Source organism: Numida meleagris, chromosome Z (genome assembly GCF_002078875.1).
Source record: "Numida meleagris isolate 19003 breed g44 Domestic line chromosome Z, NumMel1.0, whole genome shotgun sequence".
Taxonomy (NCBI): domain Eukaryota; kingdom Metazoa; phylum Chordata; class Aves; order Galliformes; family Numididae; genus Numida; species Numida meleagris.
Window position 1 is genome coordinate 67543697 of NC_034438.1, and position 24697 is coordinate 67568393.

The 24697-nt window shown below is 37.5% G+C and overlaps 1 long non-coding RNA gene across 1 annotated transcript; it reads left to right on the forward strand.

Moving 5' to 3' along the window:
- On the forward strand, window positions 19405-24133 carry LOC110390011. Its single transcript, XR_002433493.1, has 3 exons — window positions 19405-19641; window positions 23540-23641; window positions 23814-24133. It is a non-coding gene; the product is annotated as an uncharacterized LOC110390011 (long non-coding RNA).

The following is a 24697-nucleotide window of genomic DNA, read 5'->3' on the forward strand; positions in this document are numbered from 1 at the left end:
TGTTCTCAAAATTGCACCTTCTCAATTTTCTTCCCCATCCTGCTGAGGAGCAAGTGGTTGGATGGGGCTGAGCTGCCTGACCACAGCAGTCTGGTACGTAGGAAAAAACAGAGAATTAAGCAGCAGATCAGAAGAATTAATGTTATATTTTGGAATTTCAGTCTCTTTTGAATTTATTTACCATCTAGTAAGTAAAATGTTGTAACTCAAAAAAAAAAAAGACATAAAAATGTGTTTTGTCTTTATTGACAGTTTTTTGTTTGTCTGAGTGTTATTTTGTTCGCTTCAGAGAAGGCATTTCTGAGCATAACTTTTGGACTTAAGTCCCATTGCATCACTTCCCAACAGCCATAAACTCTGTCTGTGTTGGGGATATTGACAAACTATGCTGTTTGTTTAATGAGTATTTTGGAACTTATTCTTTCTAGTGGTACATACTAGTAATGACAAACGGGAGCATCTGTTTGTTTAAGTGGTTACTGGAAACAGAGCAATCAGTTAACTTGAAATGGGGCATTTTATCTGCATCTTCTCAATAGTTAAGGGGGTCTCATCAACATTTACAAATATATAATAGGCAGGAGTCAAATATGGTAATGGACACAAGCTGGAACACAGCAAGTTCCATACAAACATGAGGAAGAACTTCTTCGCTGTGAGGGCAACAGAGCCCTGGAGAAGGCTGCCCAGAGACACTGTGGTGTCTCCTTCTCCAGAGATACTCAAGACCCGCCTGGACACTTTCCAGTGCAATGTATTCTATGGAACCTGCTGCAGCAGGGGGCTGGTCTGGATGATCGTCACAGGTCCCTTCCAACCCCTACTGTTTTGTGATTTTGTGATATTAATGCTTTCCTCCCATTGTACTTCTTATGTAGTTAATAGTTTCCCAGTGACCACGTGAAATAATTCTGCCTGATTGGATGACTTTTAGAGGACATTATTCAATACAGAAATTAGAAACTCTCTTTTCTTTTCTTTCCCCCACCTCCTCCCCAGCAGTAGAGCAAAAGAAGGAAGAGAGTAAAGAATCAGACTCAAATAAATCTAGATGCAACAAATTCTCCAACCACTGAGCAATGAGGTTTCATTCATCTTAATCCTTCTGGAAGGAGGTCTATTTGCAATATTTTATGATTTAAGTACATTCTGACAAATGTATTAATTATGCACTCAAACATTATTTGCTGCCTGTGGAAAATTGCTAGGGAATTTTTTTTCTTGTACCAGAGCCTGTGCCTGCTCTTTCCTCTCTTTTTAACTCATTGTTTTCATTACTCTTGTCCGCCATCATCTTTCTTTCACAGTATTCCTTTATCTCACATCATTAATTTCTTACGTAAAGAGATCTACAAAGACATAAGGAAAGTAACAGCTTATCAAAAGGGAGTAAACATCTACTGTCGCCTCACCATCCTCCATGTCTTCATTTTATGTCATTATTTTACTTATAATTTTACTATGTTCCGAAACTCTTCAGTTTGCTAGAATTTTTATTGTCTAAATGTTATTTTCAGTCTTTGAACATATTTTTCTACTGTTAAGTTATCAGAAGCATCATCAGCTGTTAAACATTTTTTCAGGCTAGACCTGCCAACTCACGTAGTATCTGATCTTTGTGTCTCTGGTCCTGGTTCCAGCTGCCCTGCCCTCAGGCATATTGGCTGCTTTTTCCATTAGTAACCTGACTAGGGCAAACAGCCAAATAGCCAAAACTCCATTCCCAGTACTGACATTATTAGCCCATGTCCCTGTTTGTGGGGACTGAATGTTCATTCTCCTGACTCCTTCTTCCCTGCAGCACAAACAAATGCTATAGAGGTGACAAAGTAATTTTTCAAGTGGCCTTTAGTAAAAATTGCAAAGTAAATGACATAAACGGAGAACAAGGAAACTCCTCTACAGGCTTTCAAACAGCAGAGAAATATCTCACTTTATAATACAGAGCAAAAAAAAAAAAATTTACAAGTTTCCAAATTTTCACTTTTTCTCATCCTCCTTTGTGTCTGAAGACAATGCTACTTTCAAACTGGGTGACATCTAATTTTAAAATTAAACATCTCTTTTTTTTCTGAACTCTCATGTCACATACAAAGTATAATTCCTGGGAAACAGCACTTTAAAAAATATTTCAGATGCAACAGCAGACAGCATGTTATATTGACCTTCATTTAACTAAAGCAGATACAGCACCTGAGGATTTATCAACATATAAATAAATGGGAACATTAAGTACACAAATCTATTGTTTTACTGGGTAGAAGAGGGAAAGAATATTCTGTGTCATTTCCATAATTTATCTGAAATATAAAAAAACAGCTGTTGATAACGTCATTTCTTCTTACAAGTTTAATAGGCTTTGAGCAAACTAAGGTCAAATTTCACTCTGCAGATTTGATCTCCTTTTCAACAACAACAACAAACTGAAGGAGAGAGAAAGAGAAGATCTTAACAATCCTACTGTTTGTAACTTTGATTTGCTATTTCTTCAGAAAATACAATATGAAGTAAGGATACGATATATGGGAACATGCTGCACTGTCCAGAATCTTTTTTTTCCTAGAATGATTTCTTCACTGGTATAAATTGTTTATGTTGCTGAATATTAGCGCTCTGCCCTTCAGAGTCAGGAGAGCATGGTCCAGGTTAAGCACATTCCCTGACTACTTCTCAGGTGAAAGATTCTGACATCTACAGAGTTCAATGCAGCAGCCTGAGCAATAAAAAGAAGAGAGCTGTGTAACACCTTATCTCATGTGCACTCCTTGGATGTCCATGTATGAGGATACAGGTGTGTATTTTGTTTAAAAGCAGTATAATATAAGCTATTTTTCTCTTAGAGCTTTTTTCCAGTATAGTTGCTGGAGCACTCCACCATACTGATGTTCTTAAAATGATTTTTCAATTTCATTTACTCTTTTTTTGTAAAGGAAAATAGCTATTTTGCTAAAAATAGAAAAGTCATGCAAAAATGTTCTTGTTGTTAGGTGACCGTTTCTACCTGTGGAATAAGTGAGGTTGTGGTGGTATGAGAAGTGAGAGAGCAGGGTGGTGATACTTAGCTGCCCAACAGTGTTAAACCACTGCAAAGATTTGAAATGGAACGCTACAGAACAAAAAAACAACTTCAGTAGTTTCATGGTCAATTTTATCAGCTGTGAGAAAGAACTTTACAGCTGTATCCACGATGAAAGAAAACAGAACTTACTGCTAAAAGACATCTTTTCCAATTCTGCATTTTTTTCCCAAATACTTCCCTAGCTAGTTCAGAGATCTTATCTCTGTGACCTAACGGAAGGCATCTAGCACATCTCATTTCCCTTTCATCTTGTCCATCTCTGGCCTCTTGAAATAAGCCTTCAACACCAACAAGGCTGACCTTCTGAAAGTCTATGAGCCTCCAAAACAATTTGTTGCATTCCTTCTCTCCCTAGTCCACCTACACGTGGCCGTATTTCCACAAGTATATATGAGCTTTCTTTCCAGTAATCTTGATTTAATTAAAGACTAGCTACTTTTTCTCCACATGCCTTCCTGAATACCTGCAGAGGAAAGGAGGAAAAAGGCAGCCAAGATTGCATCAATGCTAATGGGGAGGTGGCAGATGACTGGAATACAGATAACTGAATTAAAGAGCATCATAGTGGGGTGATACATGAGGATCAGCCACAGGATTACATGGAGAGGCCATGGTCACTTTTGCAGCTATGACAGATGCATGCGAGAGGTGTAAAGAAATTGAAGGATTTGGGTTTAGCAGAGTCCAGTGAGTGAGAAAAGTAACTCAGGTTTAAATTCTCAGAAGACAGAAGTGAGAGCTTGAATGGATCCTTCATGCTTGATTTTGCTGCTGATTGGTCGTGAGATATGTAGGTCACCACCTAAGTATTACTCTGAGACTAACAGACCTACAAGCTTCCTCTCTACTAAGAGAGAAAACATTACTTCACACGATATTTACATCTTCTCCATCCTGACCTTCCAAGTGTACATTGCTGTCCTGTCAGTCTTCCACATCCCCAACGGGAATATACAAGCACAAACATAATTAGAGAATCAAAAATGCTAACCACCTGAAAGACATCTGCAACAGAGACTCACAAGTAAATATGTAAGCTGTTCTTGAACCAGGCATGAAGACTGTGCTTGTTGCCCTCATCCAGTTTCAATCACCGTCTTCTACAATGTAACAGGAAAAGTTCTTACTAGCACTGGAAGATGCATGTAGTGCTTATACTCAAGGATGAAGTTTTATCTCTTTGTAGAAAAAGCCAAACATTCAAAAAATGAAGTGGTATATGGAACTTTAAGTACTACTGAAAGACAAGAATCTTTCTCCTCAGGGTCAGAACCGTTTTCACCTGAAGTGAGTAGACACTGAAGTCAGTTTCCATACTCCTTCACTGAAGAAGGATGAGGATTGTTTTACAAAGCAAGAAAGCTTTAAAAAGTTGACTATAATAACTGAAAGTAGCAGAAGAAGAAGAAGGAGAGGTCTGAAATCTTCTGCCTCTGAACTGGGGCAGCAGAGAAGTGCTGTGGGCAAGCATACAAAAGTATCACTACAGAGAAGCTCTTTTTATTCAAAGAAAACACTGTACCCAGACTAGAAATAATTGTTCTAGGATTTCCTGAACAGTGAAAGAGATTTTTAACTTCCAGCTAGAAATAATTTGTATGAATTATCTGCTTCATTAAGACAAAAAAGGGTTTTTCAGTCCTTGAAGAGGACATTTGAAGGAAACACGTGAGTGAACATCATATTCTGCTTACAGATGAAGGCTTTTGGAAGGCAGGGTTGGTTTCTTGTTTGTTTGTCTCTTTTAATCCCTGAAAAAAAGTAAAAAAGGAATTAAAATAATTAAAGGAGACTCATTCAGCAGAAGTGCTGAAGTCATAGTGCGTCATAAAATTCAGAACTCAACCTGAGGTAACTTCCCGCCATGGATCAACTTCCACTTGTAGAGGGATTTATGTGTCCCCTGGTGAGATGTACTCTCCCTCACTCTTGTTTATGGGATCTCTGCTTGCTTGGCAAGATGACCAGGAAAACCAAAAAAACTCAGCATGAAAACAGAGATAGCACAGCTTTAAATTCAGCAATCTGCCTGGCATCTAACTCTAACCAGGCTGGGTGAGAAAAGACACTGCTTGGTAATCTCAGTACACACTCTGGGATGCCAGCCAGGATAACAGATTTGTGAGACAGAGGTAAGAGAAGAAATGCTTTAAAATTTTGGTTGAAATAGTGACAAGCGAGGACTATGCTTAGAGGAAAAGAGACTCTGGAAGTGAAAATGTTGTCCATAAGATGCTCCCTCTCTCGGGAAGACTGACATGAGAAATAAAATTTCACAGGTGATTTAATGACACTTCTTCAAGTCATGTCTGGAAGGGCAGAGAATTTATACACCACACATAGATAAAATACACAGAAGAGTGAAAAAGAAAAGTTCAGGGAACTTAATTTTAGCTTTTCCTTCAAATTTCATTGAAGTGTAAGCTTGATGACTACTTCATAGAATCATAGAATAATAGAATCATAGAATCATTACGGTTGGAAAAGTCCACTAAGATCATAGAATATCATAGAATCATACCACAGAATCCTATCCTAGAATCATATCATAGAATGGCTTGAGTTGGAAGAGACCTCAAGGATCATCACGTTCCAACCTCTCCTGCCACAGGCAGGGTTGCTAGCCAGAAGTCAAGATCATCTAGTCCAGCCATCAAACCACTAAGCCATGTCCCTCAGTACCACATCTACCTATTTCTTGAATACCTCCAGGAATAGTGATACCTCCACTTTGCTGGGCAGCCTGTTCCGATACCTCACCACTCATCTGGAGAAGAATTTATTCCTGATATCCAACCTGAACCTTCCCAGGCACAACTTGTGGTCATTACCTTTCGTCCTGTCACTGTTACCTGGGAAAAGAAGCCAACCACCCCCTCACAACAACCTCCTTTCAGGTCATTGTAGAGAACAAGAAGGTTTCCTTGAGCCTACTTGTTTCCAGACTGAAATTCTACACATTCAGATCCATTATTCAACCCTGCTTAAACAAAGTCACCAAATGCCTTAGTCTGTCCTAAGGAAAAGAAAGGAAAATAATCCAAAAAGCCAGAATCACTTTGGCTCACAATTTCCCAAATGGAAAATGTACTCTGAGGCACAGATTCGCAAGCTGATATTTTTTTTGTTAACAAAGTATAACATATCTTCACCAGAACAGAGATATAGCTCAAGAAAGGCAAAAGCAAAGAAAAAACATGTAACTTAAAGGATGTTTAGTTACTGTTAATGAAGGAGATACATTCATCTTACGAACATTAAAATAAAAGCTGTATTAATGGAATGCTCTTCCATGATTACCTTCTCCAGAAGGTTTTAACCAGATGTTTCAGAGTAAAAGAATATTTCATCCAACACTACCAATCAACAGGTTGCACATATCCTTGTTACAGCTTCCAACTGACAGGAGAATAATGTACATAAAAAGAAAAAAGTTAGATATGGCAAGCTAGGAAAGAAATCAGATAAAGAAGTTATGCCAATCAATTTCTTAAAACATGAACAAAGAAAGAATGGAGTCATTTTTCACCTATAAAGTTGAATAATCTCTATTAGTATTGATCTGTCAGACTGTATTCTCACAAACCTCTTATCCAAACATATTTAAACCAGCAACACAGGAGATGGTGTCACCTGGCAAAACCACAGAAACAGTGTCAAAACATCCTTACCTGTCATTCTTGTCTTGCTAATTTCCAGGCTTTAGATTATATCTTTCACAGAGAAGTATCTGACTGTAGACAGAAAAGCAGAAATTTACTCTGATAGTCTTAAAGTAGCTTCTGAAAAAGCAGGTGAAAAGTTAAAAATAACTGATTCAATTTCATGCCACTATGAAGAATTCACACAAATTCAGGAAGGTCATCTGGGGACCTAACTGGAGGGAGAAGGGAGGGGAGGTAAGCAGGCTTACAGTTTTCTCTCTCTAAACATCTAAATCTCTAAAATGGAGTTACTCCTTCGCTTAATAGGAAATATTAATCAAGTAGATGGTTTCTTACTGATATTTTCAAAGCCTGAAAAGTTTTCTGCACCAAAATTGTAGGTACTAGAAGCAGCACACCAGTTCTGTTGAGTAAGAATGACTTTACAGTGTAGACATATCGATCCAAGGGAAATGCACTGCCAGCAACTGAACCATAGCATAAAAATTCTCTCTGTAGCATGTAGCGAAGGAGCCCTTGCTCTTGTAAACAGGAGCTGAAAGATCTGTTATCATTTAGTGTATAGGAAGTGAGTGTGCCTGGGGAGGGAGGTTGGGTTGTTTGGTTAGTTGGGGGTTGACTTGGTTTTTTTACTGAATCCCAGGTTAAAATCAACAAGGTTCTTCAAGATGCAAAGAATTGTTCAGGGAGCTACCACTGAAACCAAGAGGATTATGTATCTAAATATTCTGGAAAATCTTCAGAGGTCCTCCTGTTTGTATCTCCAGTTGCTCCTGTATCTATAAAATCTGTCATCTCCCTTCAAAATACACAGTCCTAACTTATCCACTGAGCCCTCTGTTTATCCATGCATTTTCAAAGAAATTTAATCACTACTTTTCAACACATTCAAATATTTTCAAATCTTGTCCTCTACTTCCTCATTCCCATGTTTTTTGTATATTCTAAATTTTACATTTGAGACATGGTTAAACACAAAGATAACCAAGGTAAAATTTTATCTCAATTTCCTTCTAGAAAAATGTAATTGGTAGCAGAAATGGAAAAGAATCACAGAAGGGATTTTTTTTCATGTTGTGTACAGCCGAGTTTTATAAACACAAAGAATTTAAATAGCCCTGAAATCGGTATAACACATCTGGATCTGAAAAATCTGTCCCGCTGCTTCAGAAGTCCATCACAGACATCTGTGCAAGGAGGATTCTGGGTCTATGCAACACAAGTAAGTAGCAGCCAGAAGCCAGAACAAATGTTTAGCAGGAAAAAGCACCACAAGCAGCAAAAGTCAGCTAACAATATAGAGCAAAGGAAACAAAATGATGCCCTAACCTGCATTTTGTTCCCTCCTCAGCAGCTGCATGTACAGCTCTCCTTGTAGTGATTCCTCTCCATCCTCCATCAGAGAGATTTCAGTTGGATATAATGAGGATGTTTCTCACAATGATGGTGCAGAGACACAGGTATATGTTGCCCAGAGAAGTAGCAAATGCCCCATCTTTGGAAACTTTTGACAGGGTTTTGAGCAACCTGATCTAGGTTCCTGCCCAGGGACTAGATATTTTTAAAAGTTCCTTCCAACCCAAACAATTCTGTTATAAGTTTTAACCACACAAGAAATATTTGACTTGGTTAGTATCTTGGAGTTTATAGAGTGACAAGGAAACTGGGTACAGGAAGGCTAGTAAGGACCCAGACAGCTCAATCATAGCCTTGCTATTCAGCCTTGGGCTGCACACCAGGGAAACTGGGATTCCAGCGTACCATGTCTCTCAGGTCCAATGAGGGAATAAATGAGCAAGAGAATTTTCTGGTTTCTCAGGTGTCATGGTACTGGGGATGAATGACAGCAACTGTACTGTAACTGATCCCTTATTGATTGTGGTAGCTTTTCACTTACACTTACTTACACTTTACACCTATTCTTTCCATTACAATCAGTCTCATTGGCAGTGAAATTTTACATTAGAGGCTATTGTGAGTTAACCAGGCAGTCCTGTTATTTATCATTAATGGCAGCTGTGTATGCTGTGCAGCCAAATTATTTGCTACTTGGTATTTTTCACCGTGACGTACTTAAAAAAAAATGCATTAACAGTTATCCACAAAACTGTCATACAGCGATCACTTTCCAGTGTTTATTACTCTGTGTGATAAAGCTCTAGAACAGCAATCTAGACAGTGACAGTAGGGGCAGAGAAATACATTAGTTTTAGGAGTGTGTAATAAATCGCCTTTCTATGAAATGGATTGTTATAACATCTAAGTAATACTGCCATAAGAGCTTTCATCATGCTGGTTAAGAAATTCCAAAACTAAGAAAATAATAATAAAAAAAATTAAAAAATGAAGAAGATTAAATAAAACCCGAGAAAATTCTACTATCAAAGAGCATTTAAGCATTAAGTTAATGACTTGTAAATATCTAGATATCTAATTTGGACTAAAATATGAGCAATGTTCCAACTTTTTATCTCCTACAGTCATGAGGCGTACCGTTGGACCATGCTATCTGACTTGCAGAGCAGATCTAGTGTGGAGATTGCCACACTTGGAGTAAGTGCAGAAATCATTTTCATATAATTCAATTGCTTTAAGCAGGGAATGAAGGTTTCTGAAGTCACAGTAATACAGTAATGGCCTTATGGACCACTGATGTGCAAAAAGATGTGGTAGGGTGCAGAGTCCACTCACCAGCACATGGGGAGCCTACTGAATATGATGCCTCCATAGCATTCAGGAAACATACAGGCTATGAATGAAAGTTTGCCATCTGAGTTCTTACAAAACTTTTTACAAGTATGCACAGAACTAGAAGAATAAAATAAAATAAAATAAAATAAAATAAAATAAAATAAAATAAAATAAAATAAAATAAAATAAAATAAAATAAAATAAAATAAAAGGAATTCTAAAAAAAACAACAAAGTGCCAGAAACAAGCATCGACATTGAAGGCTGAAATAACCAAGGAACATCTATACTGTAGCCACAAATACTTTCTTTCATGAGACAGATTATCTGCACTGCATATGTTGGGAGCACTTTTCAGACAACTCTGCTTCATTGCAGACATAGAAGGGCCTTAAATTAAATCTTCATCTGCTTAGCAGTTACACCCATGACTTCTCAGACTTCTTAGACTCAGTCTTAACTGTCATGCACTCAAATCATTTATTTCCTCCAAATAGATTTTTTTTTTCCTACAGAACAGATCCAGTCAGTCATGTTTCTAAGGAAATTTGTAGCTTCATCTGTGTGGTTAAGACCTTACAAGAATGAGCTGATATACTTTGCGATTACCTAAAGTAATGTGTGTAGAATATAATATAAACATCTATATTACTAGACACTTGAAATTTCTGTGATTTCTGCATGAACTAATTAGCTAATGAATATTCTAAAAAACAGAAAAGTTGAAAGCAAGATGGTTCAACGTTCTTAGGATTAACACAGACTTAGAAGATGCTGCACATTATCTCCAACTATGTTCTGCTACTGTTAAAAATACACCATGTTTGCTACACATGAATGAGTCTCAAGTCCATTCCCACATGGGAAGAAATACAACAACATTTCATGTATTCAGCAATAGTAACCTGTAAAAATATCAGGGATACCCTTCTCTTCTAACCATTTTAATGCCATACTGTTTGCCTAAGGAAACTAAGATAACTTGGATGAGAATTTTCCCACCTTTATTTCATTCTTTCAGTTCCTCTGTCTCTCTTACAGGCATAAAATATGCACTTGTAGCAACTGGAATATACTAACAGTATTAAAATGTCATAATAATGATGTGGAGGTAGAACCATGATTTGTCCGTAGGTCCAACTTAATTTAAACCATAATTTGAGGGATATCCCAGCTCTGCAACAACAATTTTGCAGCAAATGGGGAAAAAAAAGAGAGAAAAAAAAGAAAGTCCTTTCACTGTGAAAAAGTATTACAGTTTTAACTTTATCATAAGTTTCCTGTACAAAACAAGTAGAACCCCAAGCCACCAGATGACAATGTAATTAATGTTAAAATAGGTACAAGGTAATTCAAAAAAAGTTGGGATTCTTCAGATATAAAGCCCTTCAGCTAAACTCAATTTAAACTGAAAATAAGCACTTGTACTGATCTAGATGAGGGAATTTATTGTCTGAAACAACCTAAAAGCTGTTTTGAATTACCCCATGTGCATTATATACACTGATATTATCATGTGAAGATTATTGTATATTGATGTGGCACTGTCAGTTAATTACCTCTTCTGGGTACAAAAGATTCCAGTGAAGCTTTTCTCCATACAAATAGCAGAATGCTTTTGTTTAGCCTCAAGTCAAAAAACCTGAAAAGCCTATTAAGGCAGGAAGGTAACAATAAAAGCTACTAATGGGTGTTGTTTGTGAAAATAACATTTTAAAAAATTTGTTCAATTTCTAAAAATAACAAGTTGTGAAAACATGACTTTTGGACTCTTCAAAAAACAGTTAAAATGCTGCAGAATTTTTGCACTTCGTTCACATTGCTTTCCCACTTCTCTGTGAAGCAGCACAGTAAGGTCTGGGAAAATCCTTGGAATTCAGCTTGGAGCAGCTAGCACTTATTTCTAGTGGATGGTCCAGACAGGAGAAGACACTTTGGTTGTAGTCACCAAGATATAAAGTAGTGGTGTTGAGTACACCACTTGGTCTGTCACATGTACACATTCACTCACAAAACTTGTAGGTACCTAACTTGGTGATTTTATCCTAAAGCGTAACTTAAAAAATGACAACTCTTTTGCAGTAAAATCATTACTGCCATCTCCTCTCTCTCTGGGGAGCTGAAACTTCATTCTCCTGTGTCCTCAGGCTCATTCCTGTGTGTCAGAAGGAGTGCTATGTAAGAAAGTAAAATACTGTGGGCTACTCCAAAAGTAATACCTCCTATTGTATGATGCTGGCTCAGATGCTGGTCAGAGACGGATGTTGGAGGTATGGCAATAGAGTCTGAACCTTTGCACCAACATTCAATTAAATGTTGTTGCTGTGAGGCTGGTGGCAGCATAGGGGCAGTCTGACAGAATGATGTCTGACATGGATGAACCAAAGATGTGTCACTGAATTCCTCCATGCAAAAAAAATAGTACCCACTGACATTCATCGAATCTTTCTCTACATTCATGGAGATCAAACAATGGATGTGAGCACAGTGAGGTGGTGAGTGGTGCATTTCAGCAGTGATGACAGCGGCAGTGGTCAATTCCACTGGTGTAAATTGTTATGATCCTGGCATGCAGGCTCTTGTTCATTGCTGGCAAAAATGCAGCTCTGGCAGTGATTAATATGTTGAAAAACAGTGTTTTGTAGCTGAGAATTTGTGCTACCAAATAGTGTTATTGTGCTCTTTGAACATGTCTCAGTCTCCATGGAATTAAATAGGAGGCATTATTTTTCGAACAACCTATGTGTGATCTCACTGTGTCAACAGAAGATATGGAGAAACGCTCTATGTATAGATAAACAAAGTCCTGTATGGACTTCAAAATTTATTCCTTAAATGTGAAATAAATAGTAGATGCAACAGGAGATTTCATCATTGTCTGGGACAAAATGGCAGTAATCCAAAATGATTCTGTACAAGAAAAGCACTAGCAAATGGCTGCTCAGTCACTGCTCCTAGATCTCAGGTACCTTAGCACTGCTGAACGAGCTGTTGTGGAAATCCACAGCATCAGTGATCTTCTACCATGTATAAAATAACGTCCAAGTATTGATTGAAAAACTTTTTGAGACAGTATACCAAACCCAGATAAATATGTTAAAAGCAAGAAAATCATCCAAGCCTGAAGAAAATTTTCATGTGATAAGCATCTTGTAATAAGTATCTCTGCAACTTTTCAGCTTTTTTTTTAATCTAAGAAAGGGTTAAAACCACAGGCGATAAGGGAGAAGTTAGCTTTCATATAAAGATGTTTCACTGTAAATGGCACAGCAATATATAAGCATCATTTTTTTTCATGGTGGGCAGGTACTGCTCAGCCTTTATAGAGACATTTTTTAATTTGGAACATAAATTAAATATTTATGACAGAACTGCCAAAAGAAAGACAAATACCCTGGCAAACAATTCTGTTAATAAAGTTCAATCACTGTAATGCAGACTGTTGTCAAAGGGTAAATTCAATTTAATTTTTTCTTTAAAAGTTTTGTTCTCTTTTTTGTGACAGTCGTGTTGGAAAGAATTCATAATCTGAAAGGATTCCTGGCTTAATCCTCCTTTCAGCTGAAGTGAATGCAGTTTCTTTCCCCTTTATTTATTTTTGCTGCCTCTTTGTGGCTAATGTTCTTTGTTTAATATATATATTTAAATACACAGACACACAGAGAGATGAAGAAAGATTCTCCCATTCAGTATCCTTTTCATCCGTGTTTTGAAACCATTCAAGGCAGATGATAAGGCCACAGAGGTTCAAAGAAAATAGACAATCATCTAAGCATAACTATGCACAGCACCACAATATCCTGCTGGTTCCACTCAGGTATAAAGCACTGCTGGATCATCAGCAGGCAGAACAAAAGAGATGCTATGTCTCTGAAATACAGGTTTTAAAAATAAATAGAAAAATGCTAAGAAACATTTTTAAAAACTTGCTTTTAGCCCCTCTGAGTGCATTCTGTATCCTGCACTTCCAGCTTTCCTTCTTGTCAATACCATTTTAATATCTGCAAAGCATAACTTTTGGGGATACCAAAACTAAGTGTAGTAAGAGGAAAACTGAGACATGGGTTGGTGGATGAAGCACCCTGCAATGACACTGAGCTGCCAAATTCACTGGAAACAAAACATAGGAAGAATGCCCATGATACCTGAAAACCTTGCTCAGGTGCAAATCCTTGGGAAGCAGCTTACTGTGATGTTGCAGAATGCAGTTTGAATGAGAACTCAATGTGTCGGGCCCTCCTAAGCCTTAGCAACTCTGCAGCATGACCTGTCTCAAACTTTTTCTCTACACTGTCATAGAATCATGGAATCTTATGACTGGAAAGACCACTAAGAGCATCTAGTTCAACTATCAACCCATGCTTCTAGACCACGTCACTCACTGCAACATCTACCCTTTCTGTCCACCTCTAGGGACGGTGAATTCCACCGCCTCTCTGAGCAGCCCATCCCAATACTTCACCACTCTATTGGAGAAGTCATTTTTCCTAATATACAACCTGAACCTCCCATGACGCAACATCAGGCCATTACCTCTTGTCATGAGTTGTGGATTGACAGCTTAGATGGTTAAGAGGAGATTACTGGGCTAGTCTAACTGCTTGCCAAATGAACAGCTCTCTGCTTTTAATTTCCTGGATTACCCTGACTTATCCCTTCTTTGTGACTCAATTTACATGTTCTAAAATGACAATTATGTTGTTTTGTTGCATAAAGTTCCTTCAGTAATACTATTTGAAGTACTAGTAGCCTGCATTCAGTTTTGGGTTCCACAAATTCCAGCAACAGTACTGAAAGAGATTAAGTTTCCCAATGCTTTTTAGTCCCCTTTCTGACCTATTTATATTGCAGTATTTCTCTTAGTACATCAGTGCAGCACTTACTGCTGCATCGTTTCGGTTGTCACTTACTGCAATGTGTCTTGAGCTGAGGGCATAGAGGAAAAAATGGATGCTTTAAGCTTTCAAAGCCTGTCCTCAACTGGTCTAAACTACTGTCACTGAGCTTGTGTTGCTGGAAATTGCTGGAGTCCACTTCTACAACTTGCTGCATTGTCTGATTCACTGTACTATTTTCACAAAACATTATTTTCTAGTTGCTGGAAATGTTGAATCCTAGCCCTAAAATACCAGAAGTATCTTCTCACACATCACACTGAGAACATATCTCCTAATGAGTCAGTAAGTTCCAATGTTCACCTCATTTGATACCACAGGTCAACAACTGGAGCTATTAGTCACCTTTGATGTCAAATATCTTCCCCACTAGCACTTAAAAACTTGAAGAGATTGGAAATATCATTTAGAAATTCAGCATAAAATGAAAGAGGTGTTTTTATTTCTTCTACGGTATTGATTTCTCCACCAATGCAATGAGATTTGATTATCTAATCTGATTCCTGAGTTGTTCACCTGCAATATACTGCCATATTAGGACTCATTTGCAACTTCTTTTCTTTACTCCTTTTAAAATTATCTATAAAGGAGTTATTCACATTGGCTATATATCTTCATATATCTTGCTTTAAGATCTTCCAGCATCTGACTTTGAACAGACACATACGGCAATTTTGAAAAATGGGCTAAAAAAGATAAGTGATGCAAACTTTGAAGTCTCAGATCTCAGACCTCCTAGCTTTTAGTGCATGTATGGTTCTTTATAGTAGACATATCCACATCCTCTGCAGGTTCCTTGCTATCTCAGCTGCATGCTTGTTTCTGGTTTGAGATAAAACAGGCCTGAGAATATGGCCACTTGACAGTCCAGTCCTGCCAGTGGGTTCTGCCTTGACCTTGCCCTTGCCCTTGCCCTTCCTTTATCAGGGTGTAAGAGAGGCAGCAAGCACTTTGCACACAGAAAATTTGACTATCTCTTTTCTAGATAAAACAAAGCAGAACCCTGGAAATCCACCAAAATGTCTCTCTCATGAGCTTGAACAGGGTCTGTGATTATGTGTTGACACCTACCATCCCAGGAGGACTTTGATGTCAGGTGAAGGGCTTGTGCCAATGAAAAGAGGTTGTCCCCTCAACTGGAAAGGTGAACATTCATCTAAATCTCATTCATTGCCCTGTCTTTTAAGGCAAGAAAGGTATTCAAGGTTGATGTTGAAAGCAGTGTCCTGACTCTTTCAGCACATAAACACTGCTCCTACTGACGTGTGGAATCAAACTCTACAACTACAGAGTAGTTATAAAGCAGGTATGTTTATTCAGCACTGCTCACCTACACTGGGTGCAGGGGGGGTCATCCCCTCATACCCTGCACACTGGATGACAAGAAAGGCAGGTACTTAAAGAACAAGCTGCTTACACATGCATTAGATTTCCAAGCAAAAGTTAGGTTATTACAGTGAGTTCCCTGCCCCGGGTCCCAGTCCTATTACACATGCGTGGTATCTTCTTGGTGGTCGTTTGGTGGTCTTTTCTGATGAAAGCTTGCAGTGTCCCTCACCAGGTCCCTGACCTGGTTTGAGTTGGAAGATGCTGACTAGCTCTAGTCAGGCTTCTTATTGGCTCTAACTCTGTTCACCAATCTGCTGCCTCTTTGTTAATTCTTGTGGTGTACTCTTCTAGCCAGTTGCCTTGCATTCCAGAGGTAGGGTAGCTATCAATTTTACTTGGATAAATAAGAGACCTGCTGTCTGTAAAATAACTACTTACGTATTAACAAAAAAAAAAGCATCTGTAATCAGCAGCAAAGACCTGACTTAGCAAGGCCAGGTCTTTAGCTGCCGATTCAGCACCTCATGAAGGCACATAACTTTTAACCTAGCTTTTCCCCGTTTCACTACAAAAATTCAGGTAAAAGAGAGGTAGTAAATAAAGGTCTTAAAATTTTTCTCTCAGAACAGTGGATGCAGATGCTAAATTTGAGAATAGAGATAAATGACCGTGAATTTCATCTCCTCAAATTTTAAGACACCTGGACAAGAAGACTAGTTCTTGTCAACTACAGAAATAAGTTTCAGACAAGTTGGATGCAATGCTTGTTGATTTTCTTTCTGCTAGATAGGCTTGTTTCCCTATAACAATTATGTTTGTCTAGAAATAAAACCTATAAATAGGTTTTATTTCAAGACAGATATTTAAGCCCAATTAAGAATGTTAGAAAACTGGGCCTGATACACAGTCTTACAATGTATTCCTGTAACCCCAAAACAAGACTCCAGTCAGGAAGAGAAAGGTATACTTGGAGAAATCAAGCTGGAGATAAAGGTGAAGTGCTGTCCTGTACTTGAGTGAGGTGCTTTGAATTTGCAGTTGTAGCAGAATTTGACCCAGAATAGATTAAATACAGATGAATCAATATAAGAAACACCAGCTTTGGATGTTAGTACCTGACTTAATGAGCAATGTTTGAAAGAAATGTTCGGGACTGTCAGAAGACAGATTGAGTGACGGAAAACTAAGGATCTATAAATGGCTTACCAAGGTTTCTTCATACTGTTATACATTAAACTAGAAGGTAACAAGACAGTTTTGAAGGATGTGCAAATAATCACTGCAGGTGCGTTCCAAACAATGGAGAAGAGTGCTGACAGAGGAAAAAAGGGAAAAAGATGTTATGTCTTTGTCATAGAATTTATTTGGGGTCAGGTTTTTTGATTGTTCCCCACCACCACACATCCTCTGCCCAAATAAAACCCCACACTTACTCAGTGAACACTTACTAGTAAACTGATAATCTAGACATTAATGTCTGAAAGCATCTGCAGTCATGCAAGATGTTGTTCACTATAATTACAACAACAATCATACATAAACGAAAACATCAGTCCTCTCAGATCAGCAAATCTCTTTTTAAATAAAATGTGGGCATGGTACAAACTGGGAGGGAAGTGATTTCTTTAAGCTCCAAGATCCAAACAACCTGTTATTGAATCAGTATCTGTTGACTACCAGAACATGCAGGTGTTTTCATAGTTTTCATCAGTAGTGGTGGTACTCACTCAAACAGGAAAACTGTCTATTTTCCATATTAAAACAACTAATAAACCATGCAAATGTGTATAAGTATCACTGGAAAAAATATATGTTTTTACCATATATGAAGTTAACTTATTTTCTGTACATTTTCCTGCAAGTAACACACTTGAGTTCTTTGATCCCTGTATTAATTTTTGGCAATTTAGGGTCTATATCAGAATAATAGTTCCATTTATTATATACCTTAAGAAATAATTCATTACCTCTCAATTACATTTTAATTATGTACATTATAAATACATAAATAATGTATATATCCTGTTATATTCTTTATATTAGAATCATTGTCTCTTTTCTCCAATACGTAATTTCTGCAACAACGATATTGAGGCAATGCCTGCGACACGACCCTTGTAGTTGTCATGCTAGAGTCATCACTCATAGACATCAGTATCTAAAACACATAATGCTAGCCACTGCAAATTGACAATTTATCGATTATAATGGTAAGTAAAAACAAATCAAAACTCTGTGATCTTGCTCTGAATTCCATTACAGACTGCTGTCTGGAGGTTAGTGGTTCTCAAATGAGTTCAAATGAATCTTGACATCTACATTTTTGGCTTTATGAGTGTTTCAGTTCTCAGCTCCATTTCTTGGACTTACTCTCAGTCAGTGGGAGTGTTTATTTGTTACCTCTGGAGGCTTCTCTGAGTAGCCATCTCCATGCTTAATTATTTCACCCTATTCTTTCCGAGGACAGGTATTTACTGTTTTCACAGGGTTGTTTTTTTTTTTTTTTCCACCTATTTCTGGGGATTCTTCATAGGACAAAATTACTGAGAGTTTTTTTCTTCACCCTCATTCAGATTTTATGCTGTAACTCAAGAAACATTTTCCTTAGGATTTCAAAAGATGTGATAAATTCTCTAGAATGGAAAGGGAATGAAGGGCTTAATTAGGTGCTCCATTCTCTTTTCAGCTTTCTTGAATCATTTCACAGCTTTTGATTTCTCATTAACATTCAAATACTGGATGTGAAAGACTACTTGTCAGGAAGAAAATTTTCCAGATCTTTGACTAGAAAGGTACTTCAGGCATTCCAAGGTGGCACACTAAATGTAAATTTGTAGCTCTGAAACACCATGAATCAAGAAAAAGAAGTTTAAAAATGAGATAATAATTCACAGTGCAAACTCTGGGGAAACTGTTTTTAATAGGCACAGTATGAAAACAAACTGCTGTCACTGAAGTGCTGGTAGAAAGCAAGAGTCAGAGGTGAAATCAAACACTGAAAAAAAAATGTGCGCTCAGGGAATTTTGCACAGAAACTGTCCCACTAGGGAGATCCAGGAATATTTTGAAGGAGATGAGAGTTAAAGTTCAACTATGGAGTTACCAGGGGAACTGAGAGAAAAAAAGGAGTACTTCTCATTCATACACTTATCTGCTTTAACATATGGAGAAATAGAAGTACAGCATCACTTCAACAGGCTTTTTCTTCTAGCAAACTCCATCAGTTTCTAACGAGCGACATCGCTGCTAACAAGATGATAATAAAATACTCCACCTAATTCCGATGTCCCAGTCAGATGGGCCAAGACCAGTGCAGTAAGAGGCCACCAGGCCACCGTGCCTTTGGGCAAAAGCACTGTGCAGCCCTGGGCGGGCTGAGCCCCAGCAGCAACACCAGCAGGGCTACGGCAGCTCTGGGAGCAGGCCCTGGGCCTTGTGCAGTGAGCTGAGCACTGAGCAGGGATAGAGGCTGCAGAGAAGGGAAAGCTTTCCCCATGTGGAGAGTAGGGCCTAGGGAGATGGTGTCATCTCCCTCCTTGGAGGGTATCCAGCTGTCATAGGATTAATGCCTTGAACAGCCAGGTCTGACCCCAGTGCTGGGCCTGTGCTGGGCACAGCTCAGGCTGGAGGCCTCCCCAGGTCCTGAATTATCCAATGACACTTAGGTACAGCAAGATGCACTAGTAGAGAGCATGACTGGGGAACAGGAACTTTGATGTCTAAGAGATTCTGAGTTATTTATTCAGAAATATACTTTTTCCAGCAAGTCTGGCAGTTTCTGTAAGCTGAAGAAAATGTTTGCTGCACTGTCAGTTGTGTAGCGTAATTCATAGGCCTCTCTGTCAGCAGCCAGTTTTCCTTGCAAGTGCAGCAGAGGAATGGAGCATGACTTCTCCTACCCCTCTCTTAGGACCCCTCAGTGAGAATGTGTGGTGCTCATGAAGGCATCCATACTGCCAAGGAGGGTCTCAGAGCACTTTCAGGTAGGCATTATGGTGTAGGGACTGAGACTTTGAAGATCTAAATGCTACTTCAAGTTCAGTTTACATAATTACAAAAAGAAAATGACGATGCTATCACCAGGGTAGGGGCAGGGATGGGCATGGAAGTGTGCTTCATACAAACTAGACATTTGTTTCTGTAACATCCTTGCAAAAACAGGACTTTTTTATATGACACATCTGTGTGGAATAAGATAGATGGCTTGCCCATTAAGTTGACAAGTCAGTGACCTGGGCTGGGTGCTGATGCTGTGGACGTGGCTCCATAAAACAGGCAATAAACACCAGAAAACAACAAACAATCACAATCCAGCCCTAAATAAAGCTCGATTAATAAATGTCACATGTTATGACATGTCAGCAAAAAGTAAGGATATATTCCCAACAGCTCAAGCCAGGGCATACAAAGTTTTACCATGGGTCATTCTGATTATGAAAGGATGTCACTACATGAGACATCATTTCAGCTGTCATGGTAGCTTGTGTGTTACTGCTTTTGATACAATTCAGTCAAAGTGTTCAAAGGATTTATGGGTGTTATTATTAAAGAATGCAAGTTCAGCAGCAGAGGGTGTGACAGATAGCTTTTATTAATCAAATATAAGACAAATTAGTTACTAAAATAGCATGTTTTAATTCATTAACTTCTTTCAAAAATGAAGAAAGACAAAGACACACTGCATTATTTATTTTGTATATTAAAGCACCAGAGACTCACAAAAGCATTCCACACAACTCTGTTCTTAAGGTCTTGAATCTGGAAACCCTGCAGTCAAGGATTTTAAAATGGTAACCTCAACATATTTTCAATCTTCCACAAATACTCTGATTCCAAGAACTTATTTTATTCCTTTCCTTTTCTTAGTCATTCTTTACCTACTCCTTAGTCTTCCATTTATCATCTTAAATCTTCAATCAAAAGAAGTAATGGCACTTAGCCATCTCACTGCAGATGACTAATGCAACTGAAGTTGTATAAAAAACTCAGAGATCTCAGACGCATTATATTCAAGTACCTGGAAGAAAATCAGACCGAGGACAGCAAAGTACTTGTGATATGCCAAAATAATTTCTTAAACAAAAGTTCATTGTCTGGAGATGGCAGGAAACCTGCAATTCAGACACCCAGCAATTCTAACAATCCAGGCATTCAGCAATTCATGAGAACATGAATTTGAAAAATCTGTAATTAAAGTGGAAATTACCAGATGAAAATGGAGTTGGGTGTATGTGGAAGCAGTACTTCAGAAACAGGGCATAGCCTTGCTTTCAGCAGTCAATAAAGAATGAATGCTTGAGTATGAGGACCAGCCAGAGACAGTTCAGCTTTTATTGTTAGAGTTTGTCCCCTTTTATAAACAACAATTAGTGCTCAGTAATGTTGTTGGATCAAAACTTTTGGATTTTTGTAGTTTTAGAATTTGAAACTGTTTTAGAGGAATGCATGAAATAATTTCAAAACTGAGACTGAAATCAGAAAAAAAAAGCTGAAGAAAGAGTATGTGGGATTTTTTTTTTAAAACAAACTGACTAAACTAAACAAAACCAACACTGAAGCATATATGGTTTCACATAAAACAAAATTAAAGTAAGTTAAAGTTAAGTTTTGAGTCCAAGCATGCTATTACGATATTTCTACTTAGGGTGTGAATTATTTCTTTTCTCTATTTTTTAGTGGTTCTCAGTTGCTAGGAACAATTTTTTTTTTTTATTTTTGGCCAGACCAAGTGCTGAAGTTTATTTAAAATAATGTTCGGTGAAAATAGTTTTTTAACCATAAAGAGACAAGACTAAGCTTCTGCTTAATTCTGATCCAAAATATCTATATTACAAGTTTATTATTTTCAGTTTGATTGCTGGAAGAGAAGATATCTGCTGTTCTAACTATGCTCCAAATCCCATCTCCTCTGATCTGTTTGGAGTGTGTTCTGACACAGGCCTGCTTACATTACTAGTTCACTAGCTGCTAAAATGAGGACCAATTCTCTAAAGTAAAGTTTTAGGATTATAAGGCAGTAATACCTGTGTCCTACTACATTCTGACTTCGCAAAGAAGAACTTCAAAACACCATGTTAGCTCTCAAATTTGGACAAGCTGACCACTGTAACCTAATTGGTACCTACAGCTCCAGGAAAACTATTACCTCTGTTACTGGAAGACATGCATTAGACTGGTACCCACACCAAAGTGAGCTGAGATTCATTTTAGTGTGACGTTTGTTTTTAGCATTGCAAATGAAATATTTTGCTCTATCTTTTCTGTTTGTTTTGCTCCTTTTTAACAATTGGTTCAAGTTCTGAGGTATTCCAAAGGTCAAGTCCTTACAAGCGGTACTAAGACACCCTAGAAACAATTCCCTGTGTAACGGTCAGTGTTCTTCTTTCAAACCTTGCTATTTTCCTCTAAACAGCATAAACAACTGTTTTTGAGGTTATTCTTATTTTTGTGGAAACAAATGTTATTCATTTCTATTCTTCAAGAGGAGAAAGTTGTCACATAAAGACACCACAATTGTGTTTCTTTTATGTTTTTCTGAGAGGTGAAGAGAAGGGGTAATTTTTTGTTTTCTAGCACTGTGATTATAGTGATCATAGAGCCACTTTTTATAGAAGTGTCATGGGAATTTTGGGGTGGCAAAATGTCTGAAAAGTTTTTTATTGACAATACTTTCCAAAAGAGTTTTATTGCCCATTTCACTGACGCTGATAGTACACTTTACAATTGGTATTATGTTGGTGGAAAAGCTGGAAGCCTGGACGAAGTTTCCTTTATTTCTTATGTGGGTTATGGCATTGATGATTAGATGTCACTAAAATGCCGCTGCCGGCTTGAACTTGTTCTGTTAGTGCTGCGTTGTATACTGGACTCATTGACACAACCAGTATGCTTCATCGTATTTTTTCTTTCAACATGTTTTGTTTGTTTGTTTGTTTGTTTTGCATCATGTAATGTTCACAGCTACATTTATGCTAAATCTGCATGAGGCAGACTTCAGCTTTTCTGATGATATTTGGTTGGTGTTTTCTGACATTGAAACAGTATCGTTTCCTCCTTTATTTTTTCAGCTTTCAAAGTGGTTTTAGATTTTCTCTTTGTCAAGAGTCTTCTGAGTTTAGCAATGCATAGATCATAGTTAAATGCAAAATAAAATTGCTAGAGCTTATTTACTTTGAGCTTTGTATCAAACAAGTCATCTGTATCCAGGCTCTTTTTCAGCTTCTGACAAATTAAGATCATCTGTTTTCTCTTTTATTATCTCAAGACATGAAAAAGAGAACATTAGTCCTCAAATATCCATTAGAATCAATCACAGCTCTCAAGTAACACTTCTGCTGTTAAGTATGAGGGATTTGGTATCGTTACTCAAGTGGGTAAGTTTAGATGCCAGGTTCAAAACAAGTAGGACTTGGAGGACACATTCTCTAGTATTTAATTTTAAAATGTATTTGTAAAAGAGGGAAGATAGGAAAGAGAAGAAGGAGGTTTTTACTCTGATTTTTGTTGCTGTGTTGGGAGGAATACCACCTAAAAACACAAAGTGGGCTCTGTGAAGGTGAAGACCTAAGAAACTGGCTTGTACTCCATGAATGACACAAGGAATATTTTTGATTTTTTTCACTTAAAGAGCACATTTTAAGAAGAAGAAGAAAAAAAGCAAGTAGGCCAAGGCTTAGCTAGATGACTAACTTTCTGGAACACCTTTAGGAAGCATTTGTGATTATGAATTTAAAAATTGTTCATTAGCACTCCCATTCTACATTAGACTACATCAAGAAAACTTAGGAAACACCATGAATGCAAGTACGAGCACCTCCAATTTTGTCAGAATAAATGCCAATGTCAGAGTTTGTTTACTAGTTTTCTTTCATTTTCCTTCAGAGGAGCCAGTTGACTGAATGCCACTTAAGCTGTTGAAGAATGGGCTGGGCAAGCAGTGAGATGAATCAAAAACTGGCTGAAAGGCTTGGCCAGAGAACAGAGGTCAGTAGCACAAACCCTAGATGGAGTTCAGTAACAAGGAGAGTATCTCAGGATCCATTCTTGTTCAAAGTTTTTTTATGTATTTCCTAATTTTGGGAGGGAATTTCTGATTATAGAAACACCCTCGCCTCTATCTTAGTTACAGCTGTTTTTTGTTTTACTTTCAAACTAGGTTCTGGATTTTTCATCTATGTGCCAGCTGCTTTCTTCTCCCTCCTCCCACTCTGTAGCACTTTAAAGCATCATTAACATGGAAGATTTTGAGGACAAAAAGACTAACTTTATGAATCGTCTTGTCAAATAAGGTAAAAATGAAAGATTTTATATTCTATGATTAGCCAAAAATTAAGATTTACTCTTTTAGAATTGAGATTTTTCATGTTTAATATAAGTTTTTCCTTGGTCAAAGTTTTCCAAACATAGCATGAAAGTAGTAAAGAATATAGAAACAGAAAGAAAGCAACTCACTGCACACTCCTATGTATCCCTTGCACCATGTCACCTGACAGCAGCATTTTATTTCAATAATAATAAAAAAGAAGCAAATTTTTAAAAATATATAAAAAATTTCAAATGTGATTTCAACTTTTTTTGTTAAATGAAAACCTTTTCTACCTCATATACTGCAAAACTGAAAAAAAATATTTTTCAAATTTCTTTGCAACATTTATTTTTTCCATTTTTCAATCAACTATCTAAGGAGTTGAAAGCAAAATTCAGGGAACAGCATGTAATCAGTGGACAGCTGAAGAAAATAGGCATCTCAGGATAAGCAAAGTTCTAGCATCTGGTTATTACTTGTAAGAAAGTATCGTGCACAAAGCTCATTATTGCAGTTATAAACTATATAGAGATCTTTAATTTTTTTAGGTAACTTCACTGGATCAAAAGCTTTCAGAAAACACGATACCAGTAGGCTTTATTCAGATCAAATATAATCCTTTAAAACAGTGTACGTGTTGTGAAAATACTGTGCTTTCTTTTCTTCAGAGTTTTGTTCCTTGCATTATAGTCAAGTAATGGTAAAAATCCTAAACTTCATACTTATAAGTAAAA